The sequence below is a fragment of the Gossypium hirsutum genome, chromosome A13, assembly GCF_007990345.1.
Source record: "Gossypium hirsutum isolate 1008001.06 chromosome A13, Gossypium_hirsutum_v2.1, whole genome shotgun sequence".
NCBI classification, from domain to species: domain Eukaryota; kingdom Viridiplantae; phylum Streptophyta; class Magnoliopsida; order Malvales; family Malvaceae; genus Gossypium; species Gossypium hirsutum.
In genome coordinates, this window is record NC_053436.1 from 15,864,609 (window position 1) to 15,881,046 (window position 16,438).

General features: G+C 33.4%; 1 pseudogene; it reads left to right on the forward strand.

The window, feature by feature from the left end:
• Positions 1–11,565: 11,565 nt before the first annotated feature.
• On the forward strand, positions 11,566–14,326 carry LOC107894915 (7-deoxyloganetin glucosyltransferase-like; annotated as a pseudogene).
• The last annotated feature ends 2,112 nt before the right edge of the window (positions 14,327–16,438 follow it).

Sequence of the window (16,438 nt, forward strand, 5' to 3'; positions counted from 1 at the left end):
CTCACGGCAATGGGGGGGAAACAACCACTCATTTTTTTGTTTTTCCTTTCTTTATTACCCATACTCCTTATTTTATTTTTTTCCTACATACCTCACTAGGCCAACATGTTCCCAACATGTTTCCACCCATAGCATGGCCAACCACTAGCTCAAATTTTGGGTAATTTGACATGCAAACCCATCATTTTCACAACATGCATTAATAGACCATTTTAAATTAGCCTATCATATTTTCACCATGTCTCATATCGATCCCTATTTAATAATTTCTCATACAATTGGCAAAATTGGAGAATGAAACTTCCACATACTCATGTACACACATAATAAGCATAGAATATGGAAATTAATTATTTTTATGACTCGGTTTTGTGGTCCCGAAACCACTTCCCGACTAGGGTAAATTTTGGGCTGTTACAAACTGGACGAGAGGGTGGTGGTGGCTGAGTTGGTGGGTCCTCGTGCTGTGGAGGGACATCATCAGGAATGTCCTCGTAGGCCTCCTCATTGGTAGATTGGGCGAGACAATATTGGGGAGGGTAGGTTCCTCGGCGCCTCTCGATCATCCTCATGCTAAGCATGCCCGAGATGCCTTGTGGAGACATCCGGCCGATGAGGGTAAGGGATGATTCTTGGGCCGCAATGCTGAGAAGCCTGAAGTGTCGAGCCAACCGAGTCACATAGGGGCCAATGGAGATGACCCCCTTCCTATGCCACTCCGTCTGGTGCTGAATCGAGAGGGCGATGAAATAGGCAAGGTCGCTGATGTGCCCGTGCGACATACACCATAAAAAGTAGGCATTGTGAGTGTTGACGACGCCAGTGCTCTCTCGCCTCTCTATAATCGTGTGAACCAAAATGGCTCGTAGGTACCTTAGGGATGGTGGGAGAACTGATGCCTTGGAGCAGCTAGGATTGTAGGAGGCTGGGCCAGGGGCCAAAGTGTGCCAGCACTTCGAGGGAGAGAAATGTATGTGGTGAGTGAGAGTATGTAGTTCATTCTCCTCCTTGAACTCCTCCGTATATAAGCCTAGTGCAGTACCAAACTCTGGGACGCTTAGCTGGCGGACTAACCCGCCTAGGTAAAACTGGACTGTGCCGGGATCATCGTAGTTCGTCATTACGGTCTGAAGATGGAACGTTGAGCATAGTTCCATTGTGAACTCAAGGTATGTTGGTTCGATGATCCTAAAGGAAAGCTCCCAAGGGTCGGTGGTTAAGAGAGCTCGAATCGCATCAGCCAACTGAACTTATTCTACGGCAGCCCAGTTGATGCAGTGGCCCGCAATTAAAGGTCAGGCCCAAAGGATTTGGAAAATTTCTTCCTGGGGCCCATGGGGGAACTACAGGAGAGGGTGATGAATTTCCATAGTTGGACCTGTGGAAGATGACGCTCCCTTCTGTTTCTTTGAAACAGGTACGGCGATTTTCTTTCCTCGTAAAGACGACATGGTACCTGCGATCAAAACCATTAATTTATCTTGAGGAATTATCAAAGTAAAATGACGATAAATTGTAAATAACAATCATAATTTCAGCAACTACTAAGACTAACAAGTTAATCAAGCAATCAATTGTATGGCATCAAAATGGCAACGAATTTCATGGAATGCAACATGTGTGATAGATGAAAAATGTTAACACTAAAGGCATGAGTATGTATATTGTTCTAATCATGAATATTTACTTCTAACTAATCAAATAAAGTAGAGAAATCATATAAAGAGTAAGAATTTAAACATGAAAAAAAAGAATAACTTGTTCTGTGAATAAAATGTGAGTGATAGAAAGATGAAAATAATCATGAAAAATGCATAGTACTATGATAACTAACATGAAAAATAAGTGCAATTAAAGGGAAAAAAAGTAAACAAACGCTAGAAAAGGGAGAATGAGGGGTAAAAATAGAGTTGGATGCAGCGCATGGACGTGGCGGGGAGCTCGTGTGGACTTGCAGCGACTAGGGTTAGGGTTATTGGATGGGGAAGACAATGAATAGTGTAAGGTTTTTTTAGATTTTGGGGCACACATCCAGGTAACACGCCCGTGTTCCCTAATTTCAGGCCGTGTGATTTGCGAATTTTAAATTTGGGCGCATCTGACATTTAGTACACACCCGTATTCCTTGGGCGTGTGGGTGCACACAGCCATGTCGCACGGTAATGTTTGGCGTTGTTCGCTTCTCCCAGGCCCATGCATGAAAGCCCCACGCCCGTGTTAATTTGACAGGTTTGACCACGGGTGTTAGACACGGGCGTGTTGCATGCCCGTGTTGTTTTACCAGGTTCACCCACGATTCTTCCACAGGGGCGTGTCTCACGCCTGTGTTGTTTTGGCAGGTTCGACCACAGCCATGTCGCACGGCCGTGGCGTTTTATCGTAGCTCGTGTTTGGGAAAAATGGTTGTCCTGTTTTCACACGGCCCTAAGTACGCCCGTGCTCTTGGCCATGTCCTTGTGGAAAATCTGTATTCAAGTGCTCCGTTAGTAAGTTAGATGTTGAAGACTAAATTTTAAAGAAGTTAATACAGTCAATGCTCGGGTTGCCTCCCAAGAAGCGCTTAATTATAGTCTAAGCTCGACTTACCTCTCCGTTGAATGATCATGGTGGTTTGAGGATTTTATACTCCTCATTCCTGCTATTAATCTCATCAAAATACGGTTTTAAATGGGTGTTTTTTACCTTAAAAGTGCCGAACTTGGGATGACTCACCTCGACCGTACCGAATGGGAAAATGCTAAGTACTGTAAGAGGGATTTCTTCATTCGATGTGGTAGCGACAATGTGAGGATCTGCGGCATCTAATAAGACTCTATCTCCAACCTTAAGTTGATTTAGAAAGGGATTGAGCTCATTCTGTCGTAGATTTGGTTTGTCAGGTATTCTCCATTTATGCGTCCGCCATTCATCTAGCTCCTCGATTTGTAGCCTTCGATCTTCATGAATGGGTCCTCTACTATTGCTTGAGAATGGTTCATGTGCTTCCTTTAGACTCATTTCCTACAAAGAAGGTTGCATCATACTGTCAGTTTTAGTAGAATGGTTTAGACGGTCACCTTCAATTTCCATTTTGTTTCCAGAATTGCGAGTTTGAAGGGTGATTGTTTCGTCTCCCACTCACATGTGCCAACATCAATAATTGTTTTAGCAGTTGCTAAAAAGGGTCTTCCTAGAATTAAAGGAGTGTTGCTATCCTCCTCTATGTCTAGAACAATGAAGTCAATGGGAAATATAAATTTATCAATTTTAACTAGCACATCTTCAATAATACCCCTCGAAAATCTTATAGTTTTATCTGCTAATTGAATGTTCATCCTAGTCCGTTTGGGTTTTTAATTGCTTAAACATTTTGTAAGGCATGATGTTGATACTAGCCCCTAAATCAGCTAATACATTATTAATATCTAAACTAGCAATTAAACAAGGAATCGTAAAATTCCCTGGATCTTTTAGTTTGTTGGGTAGTTTATTTTGGAGAATAGCTGAGTAAACTGCATTTAGTTCCACATGCGATGCCTAGTCCAACTTTCGCTTATTTGCTAAATAAGCTCCTTTAAAAATTTCATTGCGTTTGGCATCTGCGACAAGGCTTCAATAAACGGTAAGTTAATATGTAATTTTTTTAAGAGTTTAAGGAATTTACCAAATTGTTCATCTAAGTGGTCTTTCCTTGTCGCTTTGGGGTATGGCACACGAGGTTTATATTTGACATTCACCATTTTGTTTTTATTCTGATCTACCTCACCTTGACCTTTGCTTACCATAGTTTCTTGCCTCGGTTCTAGCTCAGGCTCAACAAATCCTTCTTCATCTTGAACATTAATCGCGTTGAGCTGTTCCCTTGGGTTAGGTTCGGTATTACTTGGCAAACTACCTTGTGTTCGTTCGCAGATTAGTTTGGAAAGCTGGTCTATCTGAGTTTCGAGCCCTTGGATCGACGCTAGTTGATTTTTAAGTGATGTCTCGGTATTCTAGAAACGAGTTTCTGACACTGATATAAACTTTGAGAGCATCTCTTCAAGGTTTAGCTTCTTTTCCTGTTGGTAGGGTGGTTGTTGGTAGCCTGGAGGTGATTGTGGTATTTGATTTCCTTGACTGCCCCACGAGAAATTGGGGTGGTTCCTCCAACCTGCATTGTAAGTGTTACTATATGGATTATTTTGAGGTCGAGGATTATTACCTATGTAATTTAATTGCTCGTTATCCATGTTATGGCCATAAGGTTGGTATTCTGAATGGCTTGTTCCACCTCCACTTGCTTCGCACTACATTACTGGGTGAACCTGTGAAGAACTAAGAAAACCATCAATTTTCTTATTCAAGAGTTCTACCTAATTAGAGAGTATGGTGACCGAATCGACGTTATAAACGCCGGCTGTTTTCGTTGGCTTTGTCCTCATGACTTGCCACTGATAGTTATTCAATGAAATCTCCTCTATAAACACATAAGCATCTTCAGGTGTTTTATTATTGATGGTTCCGCCAATAGCTGCGTTAACCATTTGTGGAGTCAAAGGATTCAGACTATTATGGAATGTTTGAACCTGTAGCCAAAGCGGTAACCCATAGTGATGGCACCTTCTCAGTAAGTGTTTGTATCTTTCCCATGCATCGTAAAGAGTTTCTAAGTCCATCTACACAAACGAAGAGATATCATTATGTAATTTAGCCGTTTTAGCCGGTGGAAAATATTTTAATAGAAATTTTTTAGTCATTTGTTCCCAAGTAGTGATTGACCCTCATAGTAATAAGTTCAACCACTGTTTAGCTTTGTTTCTCAATGAAAAAGGGAATAACCGAAGACAAATGGCATCACCAAAAACACCATTAATTTTAAATGTATCGCATAGTTCTAAAAAGTTTGCTAAGTGAGCGTTGGGATCTTCATCCTGCAAACCATCAAACTGAACAAATTGTTGTATCATTTATATAGTGTTAGGTTTTAGTTCAAAAGTATTTATAGCTACAGCAAGTCTAACTATGCTCAATTCAGTTCCTGTTAAAGAAGGTTTAGCATAATCATACATAGTGCGTGGAGTAGGATTTTGATTAACCACAATTGCAAGGGGTAGCTGATTGTCTTGGTTTTCAGCCATCTCTGCTATTGGGGTTTGAGTATCATTCTCTTGCTCGTTCTCTGTGTATCTTAAGCTTCGCCTTATTTCTCTTTGGTTTCTGCGAACTGTACGATCGATTTCTTTATCAAAAAGTAATGGTCCTGACGAGTTTCTTCTAGTCATAAACTATAAAAACTTGCCAAAAGAAAGAAAAAGTAAATTAATAAGTAATAATAATAATATTAAATTAAATTGCAAGAAAAATAAATGCCTAAAGTAATAAAAATTGAGCGTTCCTAATATCGTAGTTCCCCAGCAATGGCGCCAAAAACTTGATCGCGTGATTTCGTGATAGGTTTTAAATATTTATAATTAATCATTCTTAAAACTAACTATTATTGCGATGTAGGCAAGTGTACCTATCGAACAGTAGTATAGTTTTAGCAAGACCGGATTGTCGAACCCAAAGGAACTAAAAGTACTAGTAATAACTGTCTTTTTATTATCTAGCCTAAGAATAAAGAGGATTTTGTTTTAACTAACTAATTATCTAAACTAAGAATTCACAGAGAATGGAATTGGGGAATTACTTTTGGGAAAATCGATTGAATTAAGACAATACCTAAGGACAAATCCACCTAGACTGTACTTGTTATTCTGGGTCCGAATCGGATGATTTATTTATTTAACTTGTTCCGTAGAGATCCCTAAGTTATGTTATTATCCCTATTCAAGACTAATAACGTCTAATCCCTATTTTGAATAATTGAGACCTTTCTCTAATTAACACCCTAGGGTTGCATTAACTCGATCTATGGATATTAGGTTTCACCTTAATCTGGCAAAATCTTGTCACCCTATGTCTAGGCTTGCAAACAACTCCGCTTAATTATGACAAATGTACTCTTAGACAGGGATTATTCCTCCTCTGAATAAGAGCTTATCTTGAATCAGTATCCTGGGATATCAAAACAAGAATTAAGAACACATAATAAAGAACAAGTTAAATATTTATCATACAATTCAGAAAATAATAAAAAGGTTCGTCTTAGGTTTCATTCCCCTTAGGTATTTAGGGGTTTTAGTTCATAACTAAATGAGAGAACATCTCAGAATAATAAAGAATACAAAACATAAAGAAAACCCAAAACTCCTAAGGTGAACTTGAGTAGAGATCTTCAGTCTTGATGGAGAATCCGGCTTCTGAGATGGATCAATTGGCTTCCTTGGAGTAATTCCTTACTCCATATTCTGTGTCTCCTTTCTTTCTCCTCTAGGGTGTATTTATAGGCTTTGGAATGCCTAAGAGCCCTCAAAATTAGCCTTTTTCGAATTGGACTCAACTTGAGCTCGGCAGGGACACGCCCGTGTGACAAGCCCGTGTGCGATTACTTCAGGCCGTGCTCGAGCCTGCCAAATTGACACGGCCATGTGGTTTTCCCGTGTGAGGAGATCCAGGCCGTGTTGATTTCATACTTTAGCCCATTTTCTCCTTTTTTTGCCCGTTTCTCATTCCTTTTACTCTCCTATGCTCTCCTAAGTATAAAACATGAAATTAAAGCATTAGGAGCATCGAATTCACCAATTCTAATGGGAAATCATCCATAAAATGCGTTAAACATGGGGTAAAAATATGTATAAATTACGGTTTATCAGGACACTTTCAAGAAAATTTAATATTCTCGACATTGTATTCAATTTCTTCTCTCTTTAAGCCCGTATGCAATTCTGGCTATCCGAAGCTACTTTCAGTCCATTCCGAATCAATTTAGCTTTCCCCTCAAACTCCTATACCATTTCTAGACCCAAAATTTTCCTTTAACCCGGTTTGATCCAACATAATGGTGTTCAACATTTCGACGATACAAGGCTTGATAGGGTGCCATTTGCATACTCGATTGGAAGCTATTGTTATAGGAAAACTCTACTAGACATGTTTAACATGTATCTGGTTCAACAGCAGCAGTAGGCATGCAATCAGTAATACAATGGTAAGTATAACAATATTAGTTCATCAAAAAGACAGTGACAGTAGACAGGTATTTTTCACATATCATCATTCTACAGTATCAATTGAATCATCAATTCACGGGTTCTAGCATGTACATAATATCAAGTACTCAATCGAGTAAATAAAATCCATAAAAATAGTTTGGGGATCACACAAAGACTAAACTGAACAATTCACAAAAAATTCTAGGCAAAACTGTAAATCAAGACTCACACAACTGTGTGGCCAGGCTGTGTAAGAATTGAACTAGCCTAGGGCTTGCAAGGCACATGACCGTGTGGTCCATACACCCGTGTGGCTCTATTCCTAGACACGGTTTGCCCCAATTTGCTTGTAAAAGAATACACACCTTTCACCAGGAGACCAATTGACATTCCTCGTGATCAATTCTAGTCTAATGCATCTAAAACGGATCCTTTAAACAACATTTATAAATGGGTTAATGATTGATTTCAAGATTGACAAGAGTTACTAAAGATTTAGGCAAGAATCCATAAAAGATTATTTGATCAAACAAAGATTTACGTCGATCATTACTACTACGAAAATTACAAGATTTGATCATTGAAACGAGGCGTGCTTACTGATCTTGGATGAAAGGAAATGGATGCTTTCAATGGCGAAATCGATGACCAATAGAAAAATGATTCAAACGGGAATTGATTTTGATTTGGGAAGCAAAAATAATTTCAGCAATGAAGAGAAAATATTTTGAAAAGAAAAATATGAAAAAGAAAAGTGAGAAGAAATATGGAAAAAGAAAGCAAAAATTCAGTTTAGTTTAGAAAAGAAAGCTATAATTCAATTTTAATTAGGAAAAGAAGCTAAATACCTAGGGTTTTCAAACTTTTAGGGGGTTACATAGCAATTTACCCTTGCTACCAAACATAAAAAGATTTTTGGAGATGGAATGACTTGAACTAAGTATGAAAGGGGGAGAAGCAACATATTAACCATTAGGCCTAAGTCTATTTCTTATTTGGTATTTACACCAAACAATATTCATTTTAGTATGGCTTTTATCATAGTTTGCTGAAAATTAATAAAAAAAAAAGAAAAGAGAGAAGTGACTTAAACCTAAGATCTTTAAAGAATGCACTAACTACTTAACCATCAAGCCTATTCAATTCCTTAGTTATTTATTCCAATTAAACCCCTATATTTTGAGGTGTGAAAAAATAAGAGCTTTGTACGAGGGATTTGAGCTTTATGCTTGTCTATTGGTGGGGCCAAACAAGGTTGGAGTCCAAAAAATTTTCTAAAATCAAGCTCAATTCAATTTAAAATAATCATTGTCTAAAGTTCAAATCGGTCAAATCAGATAAATCACTTAACTCATAAATAAATCTACTTGAACTTAAGTAGAGGCTTGGAGAAGCATTATATCTCTCTAGCTTGATGAAGGTGGAGTCGTTAGTGTACCATCCAATTCAATTAGATTTCAAATTATATTAAATATGGGAATAATTCATAATTTGAATACATGGAGCCCAAAACAAACTTTTATTTTCTGAAATTAAATTACATCATATATATATATATTTGTAAAATTGAAGATATGGAAGATATAGATGATTACATTTGTGGCTCAAATCAGATAAATCACTTAACTCATAAATAAATCTACTTGAACTTAAGTAGAGGCTTGGAGAAGCATTATATCTCTCTAGCTTGATGAAGGTGGAGTCGTTGGTGTACCATCCAATTCAATTAGATTTCAAATTATATTAAATATGGGAATAATTCATAATTTGAATACATGGAGCCCAAAACAAACTTTTCTTTTCTGAAATTAAATTACATCATATATATATATTTGTAAAAAACTGGTTGTATTATACTTTGATAATTATATTTGATTAATTTTAATTAACTCTAACATATAGCCGTCAACTTGATAAAGGAAGGTCTTAGAAAAACCCACTAACATGTAGCCGCCAGTCGGTCAAAACATTTCAAAATTCTATATAAATTTTGTTTAAATATGCAGTATTATATATAAAATTTTTATTTCATCCAATTATTATAAATTATTAATATAAAATTTGTATTTAATTTAATTTTTATAAATTATTAATATAATTTTTTATGTAACATAAATTAAAGTTTGTATATTGTATAAACAAATAATTATTGTTCAAGATAAAAATAATTCGATGTATCTAATTTTTTAAAAATGTGTATAATTAAATTAAAATTAATCTTTCATATATAAATTTGAACCACAATTAAATTTTCATGTGTATGATTACACCAAGCCCAAATTTATGTATCAAATTACACATTATATCAAAATTCATGCATAATTTGAATTTTTTAATTCGATAGGTCCGGTTAAAAAATGAGTATACGATTTTGTATTATACTAAACTATGATACACCCACGATATGAATAAAAAATTATTAAAAATATATTTAAAAAAAATTCATATATAAAATCAACGAGAGTTTAGTTTAAATTGTAAAGTCGAGACTTTTAAAATTATAGTGTTTTAGGATAAGTCGGTAGTATTTATTTTGGATTTAATTTTTTTATTATAAATCTTATATAAAAGATAAAAAAAAACTAATTTTATAATAATATTTATTATTTTGTAAAAAAAATATTTTTAATAATTTTTTTCAATTAAAAAATTAAGAACTTAAATGATTCAAGGTTATTTATATTTCAAAATTATATATAAATTTAAATTTGTAATAAAAAATTCATAATTAAACTCGTAAAATAATAAAATCTAAGAACAAATAAGCAGCCTTTACCATTGGGCAGCCCTTAAGAAAGGGTGACAATGTTTCGACAAGAACATGTAATAATCTATTCCCCGTGTCTTGACTATATCACATTAATTACTTAACTAACTAACTAAATAGTTGTTTTAGAAGTATTTTAGTTAGATTTGAAATCTTAATTTTTAGTGATTAAACGTTAATTGTACAATTAATGTCTCTCGATTACTGTTTACCAAAAAAAAAACCTCTCCATTATTTAATTGACTTAAATTAATTAATAAGATTTATATTTAAAGTATTGATAAATTAAATCAGGTCAAGTTTGAATTAGACCGTATCAATACTATACATAATTATTTTAAATTGGTCTGATTTAAAATATAAAATTCAATTTTGTTCATATTCGTCCATATTTATAAATAATTAACTTAAGCTGATTTAAGCTCGTCTTTATTATTTATTTAAATATTATTTTTATTTATTATTGTGTTATATACAAGGGTGGCATGGTGGCTTGAGGGACCGCCCTCTCTAAAATTAGAAATTTAAAATTTGACCCTTTAAAATTTATGAAGTTTTAAATTAATACATGGTAAAATTACACTTTATCATTAAAAAATGATGAAATTTTGTTTTAGTTCTTTAAAAAATTATAAAAATTAAAGATATAAGCTATTAGAATGGAGAAATTACATTTTAGCTCTTATAAAAGTATACAACTTAATTTCACCCCAAAAAAATATTTTTTGGCTTCACTCCTATTTATATAGCTTTTACTGTCAATTTTAAACATAAATAGCTTAACATATTTTCTAATATTTATATTATAATCTAATATATTTAATTTTTATAAGATATAAATTAATAATATATAAATGAAAAGAAAAATAACAGATTATAAACTTGAAAATAGATTAGGCCTAATAGAACTCAAGCTTTAAATATTGAATCCCGAATCTGTTCCATATCTTAACAAACCTAATTTTTATGTTCAAACTCATTTTCGAACCTAATACTTTTATCTAAATTCTTACCAATTTTAGATAAATCTTTAAATTTAAATGAGTAACCTAATCTTTTAACAAATCTTTGATTATTATCTTTTAAAAAGGTATAGATTATTTTTTTAAAAAAAATATTCGTTGATTTATAAATTTAATTGAGAAGAAAAGTTAGGATGTCAAAAACTTCAAGGTGAATATAAATAAGAATTAATTGCTTATTTAGTTATAGTAAATATTTTTAAATTTAATTTTAAAATTTTAAAATATTCAATTAAACCTTGAAATTAAACTATAATTTCAAATACAACCTTTAGATATAACATGTTTGAAAATATTTATTAATCCATCAAGTGTTTAAAAAAAAAATCAATCAATTAAATCCATGTTAGTAATTAAGCCGAAGCTGGCGGCTAAATTAATAAAAGAGCGATATTTTAATTTGAAATTTTAATTAAATTTTTTTTAATTTTAAGGATGAATATAAAATTTTAACATAAAGTTTAATGGAATTAATCGTATAAATTAATTTAAACACTAAAATTAATATTTTAATTTAGAGGTGTTCATTGGTCCAGCAGTTTATCTTGTCTATTTAGTTTGGCTCAAACTCTAGATTTTTCAAATTTAGATTATTTTATTATTTAAAAGCAATAAAAAATATAAAAATAATTTTATATTAATATTTATATATTTCTATAATCAAATTTAAATAAATATATTGAACTTTTGTGCTTCCTATAAAGCTAGGGAGTCCCCCATTGTTTGTAAGCCAGTGGAGAAGAAAAGAGAGAGAGATGGGATCCTATTTAGTACCCAGCAAGCCCCATGCAGTATGCATACCATACCCAGCACAAGGTCACGTAAATCCAATGCTTTTGGTGGCCAACCTCCTCCATTTCAAAGGCTTCCACATCACTTTTGTCAACACCGAGTACAACCACGAAAGGTTGCTCAAATCCAGGGGCCCCCATGCTCTCAACGGCTTGCCCGACTTCCGGTTTGAGAATGTCCCCGACGGTCTTCCTCCGCCAGACATCAATGCCACACAAGACATCCCCACGCTTTGCGACTCCACTAGCAAGCATTGCTTGACTCCCTTTCGCCAACTTCTTGCTAGGCTCAACGTTTCTTCAGGCATCCCGCCGGTCACTTGTATCGTCTCCGATGGGTGCATGTCGTTCACTCTTGAGGCGGCTCAAGAGCTAGGGATTCCCGATGTATTGTTTTGGACACCCAGTGCGTGTGGTTTCTTAGCCTATTGTCATTATCGACAACTTATTGAGAAGGGTTTTACACCATTGAAAGGTACAAACTATAGACTTCTACTTCTCATCCAATTAGATTTTGTCATTTCGGCCGGGTAGAGTTTATTCGGAATGGAAAATTTGGGTTTTAAAATTATTATAAATTGGGATCAATTTCGAGTTGGTATTTAGTATGTTCAAGTTGTTGATAGACTTATTTAAGGTTAGGTTTCCAAAGAAGTTTCATTTGATATTTGGGAGAATATGGATAAAATATTAAATCTGAAAATTAAAATTAGGAAAAAAGAAGTTTAAAACATGGGTGGAGTTCAGGCTTTATCATTCAAAGGTTGAGCTCAATACAATTGTTTTCTAATTTTTTAACATATTTTTTTATTTTATATATTAAATAATTTATATCACATAAAAATTAAATATATAATATAAAATATTAAAAAATAATATAGTGTTTATGTCTAATATTTTAAACTAAATAAATATATATATATAAAATCATTTCATACTAAATAGAAGAAAAAAATGATATATTTAATACGATAGTTGAAGTTTTTCTAAAAAAATTATCACTTTCCGAATTATTATTTGATAAACCACGAGAGAATATTTTATTATTTCTGTAAGAGACATTAACAAACTGTTACGTGCCCTATTAATTTAAAATTTTATTTTTAATATTAATTAAAGACACATGGATTTATAAAATAAAATTTTGTTTAGATTTCTCATTAATTCAATTCCATTTAAATTTATCCACTTTTTTATTTTAATAATACAATTTTTTTATTTAATATTTTATTTAAATATATATTTTAGACTACTATTATATATTTTTTATTTTATTAAATTTTTAAATATAAGCCATTTAATCTATTTTTAATCTAAATTATATAATATCTAAAAATTAAAAATAACCTATTATGTAAAAAATGTCGCACCTAATCAAGCTCAAGTTCATATTTTAATCAGGCTTAATTTTATAATTCAAACTTTTTTTCGAATATAATATTTTTATCTAAATCCTCCTCAATTTTAACTAGGCTTTCAAAATTAAACGGCTAGTCTAATCTTTGAATAAGATTATTATAATTTTTATTTTCTTTTAAAATTATAAATATATATATATAAGTAACTGTAAAATAGAATTAAATCAATACAAAATAACAATGAATGAATAATCGGATAATACTTATAACGATAACTGTATCGTGGCAAGATTAAATACTCACATATTACATTTCTGCAAGGTGTAACTCCAACTTGTTATTTATTTATTTATTGCTGGAATTTCTACTTTATTGGGCAGATGAGACCTATATGACAAACGGATATTTGGATACAATCATTGATTGGATTCCAGGCATGAAAAACATCCGCATAAGGGACCTGCCGAGCTTTGTTCGAACAACGGATCCAAACGATATAATGTTGAACTTCGCTGCGACAGAGAGTGAGAAATCTGCAAAAGCTTCCGCCATTATCGTAAATACCTTCGATGAATTGGAACATGATGTCGTCAAAGCTCTCTCCTCCATCTTCCCTAAACTTTACACCATTGGACCCCTTCACTTGCTACTCAACCACATCCCACAGTCATCGCCTTTAAGCTCCATCAGCTCCAATCTGTGGAAAGAAGAGCCTCAATGTCTTCAATGGCTGGATTCTAAGGAACCCAAATCGGTTGTTTACGTTAATTTCGGGAGCATCACGGTGATGACGACCAATCAACTGGTTGAGTTTGCTTGGGGTTTGGCTAATAGCAAGCAACCCTTTTTTTGGATCATTAGGCTCGATTTGGTGAGGGGAGATTCAGCTGTGTTGCCCCCAGAGTTCACTGAAGAAACCAAATAGCGTAGCTTAATGGCGAGCTGGTGCCTGCAAGAGAGCGTTTTGAACCACACAGCGATTGGAGGTTTCTTAACGCACAGTGGATGGAACTCCACCATCGAAAGCATTTCGAGGTGGGTGCCGATGATTTCTTGGCCGTTCTTCGCCGAGCAACAAACAAATTGTCGATTCGCTTGCACCCAATGGGGCATCGGCATGGAGATCGACAATGATGTGAAGAGGGATGAAGTGGAGAAACTGGTGAGGGAGTTGATGGAAGGAGTTAAAGGCATGGAGATGAGGGAAAAGGCCATGGAGTTTAAGAAAAAGGCTGAGGAAGCTGCCATGTTGAATGGCCCATCGTTCGTGAATTTGGAAAACTTGATTAAGGAAGTGTTGCTCTAAGGTAACTTATGATATTCCATTTAGAATTACTTTTCCTTGAAGCGTGATTCTCATTGTAAAATGTGAAAAGTTAAAAAAATAAAAACAATGATTGTCTCTTTTCTTGATTTTCTCTACTATTTCAATAGATTTTTAAAAGTAAGTTTTTTTTCCCTTTATTTTATTTTTTTAGTTGCATATTTAAACATTTATATATTATATCATTTACATTTTTTCTTTTCGATATATTAATTGAAAATTTAATTTTATTATAGTATTTTTGATTCTTCATAAGCAAAAGGAAAAAAAAAAAGTTTAGGTTGAGCTCTAAAATTGATTTGATCACAATCTTTTTATATGACTTACATTTAAATTATGGTTTGTTGTATATAATTGAGAATTCTACTTGAATGATTGTCGGGAATGAAATGATTTTCAACTCATTTAGAAGTAGAGTAGTTATCACAAGTGATCAATCAAATTTTAAAGCAGTTATATATTATATTCAAGTATATTATGTTGTTTTGCTCACATTAATGTCTTTCTCCTTTAGAGACACTTGATAAAGTGATATGCTCACACAGTAAAACAGGTTTTTAGCGGCGTTTTAATAGAAAATGCCACTAAAGGTTGAGCATTAGCGGCGCTTCCCCAAAATGCCGCAATAGATCGAGCATTAGCGGTGTTTTAAAGAAAGCACCGCTAAAAGATTCAGCAGAATTGAGTTTCCACGGAATTAGCGACGCTTAGGCAAAAACGCCACAAAAGATCAGCATTAGCTGCGTTTTTAGAAAAGCGTCGCTAAAATATTAAGATGAACGATGTCGTTTAAATTAAGCTTACGTGGAATTAGCGGCGCTTTCAGGAAAACGCCGTTATATGTTGAGTAGTAGTGACGCTTATTCAAAAACGCCGCAAAAGTGATGAGAAAGACGACATCGTTTTGCAGTTGAGCTATGCTGGCATTAGCGGCGTTTATTGAAAAACGCCGCAATATATCTGCCTTTAGCGGCATTTTCCTCTAAAACGCCACAAATATGTTTAAGATTGACCAAAAACGTTAGCGTTTTTATATATGCGTATTAGTGGCGTTTTGGGTTATAAACCCAGCAATTATGTCAAAATTTTAAATTTTTAATATATATATTTTTATCAAAATAGAAAAAATAACTTATAAGTACGTTATGATGTATTTTAATTTTTTTATATTTTAATCAAAATACAACAAGTATTTTTAAAATTTTATTATATTTTTAACAATATCATTAATCATTTTATAATTATAACATTATGCTAGAGAAAATAATGATATGAATTTTATCATCATATATTTTAAACTAATATTAGATATAAAAGTATTTTGGTAATTATATTAGAAAGGCAAATTTTATTTAAATCAATCTCGACTAGACCCAAATAATATTGAAATTAGACGACTTAAAAAACTCAATTTTAAAAAAAAAAACTAAAACACTACATTATTTGCCCATTTTACGGTTTAAGGTGTATAATTTAGGGTTAAAGGTTTAAGATTTACTATTTAAAGGTTTATGGATTATGGGTTTAGGGATTATGTTTATGGCTTATGGTTTAAGGGTTGGGGTTTAAGGGTTATGGGTTAGTGGTTAGTGGTTAGGGGTTTATGGGTTATGGGTTAATGGTTTAAGGGTTAAGGCTTAATGGTTATTATTTTGTGGTTTAGGGTTTACGGGATATAGTTTAGGGTACTTTAGTAGGGGATATAGTTTAATGGTTTAAGGTTTAGAGTATTGATTAATTAGTGTTATTATTTTGTAGTTTAAAGATCAGGGGATATAGTTTAGGGTTATGATTAATTCATACATTTTGTGGTTAAGGCTTAGGGGTTATTGTTTTGTGGTTTATGGTTAGGGGATATAGTTTAGGGTTTAGGGGATATAGTTTAGAGTTTAAAGTTATGGGGATATAGTTTAATGGTTTAAGGTTTAGAGTTTTAATTAATTAGTGTTAATAATATTAAGTATTTTCATTAATTAATAATATTATAAAAATATAAAGACTAAATGATATTAAAAATTACTGGCGTTTTATAGAAAAACGCCACAAATATCCATGGACAGCAAAACGCCGTTGTTTGAAACTTTGTTGTTAGTGGCGCTTTTAGTAAAAACGCCACAAAAGGCA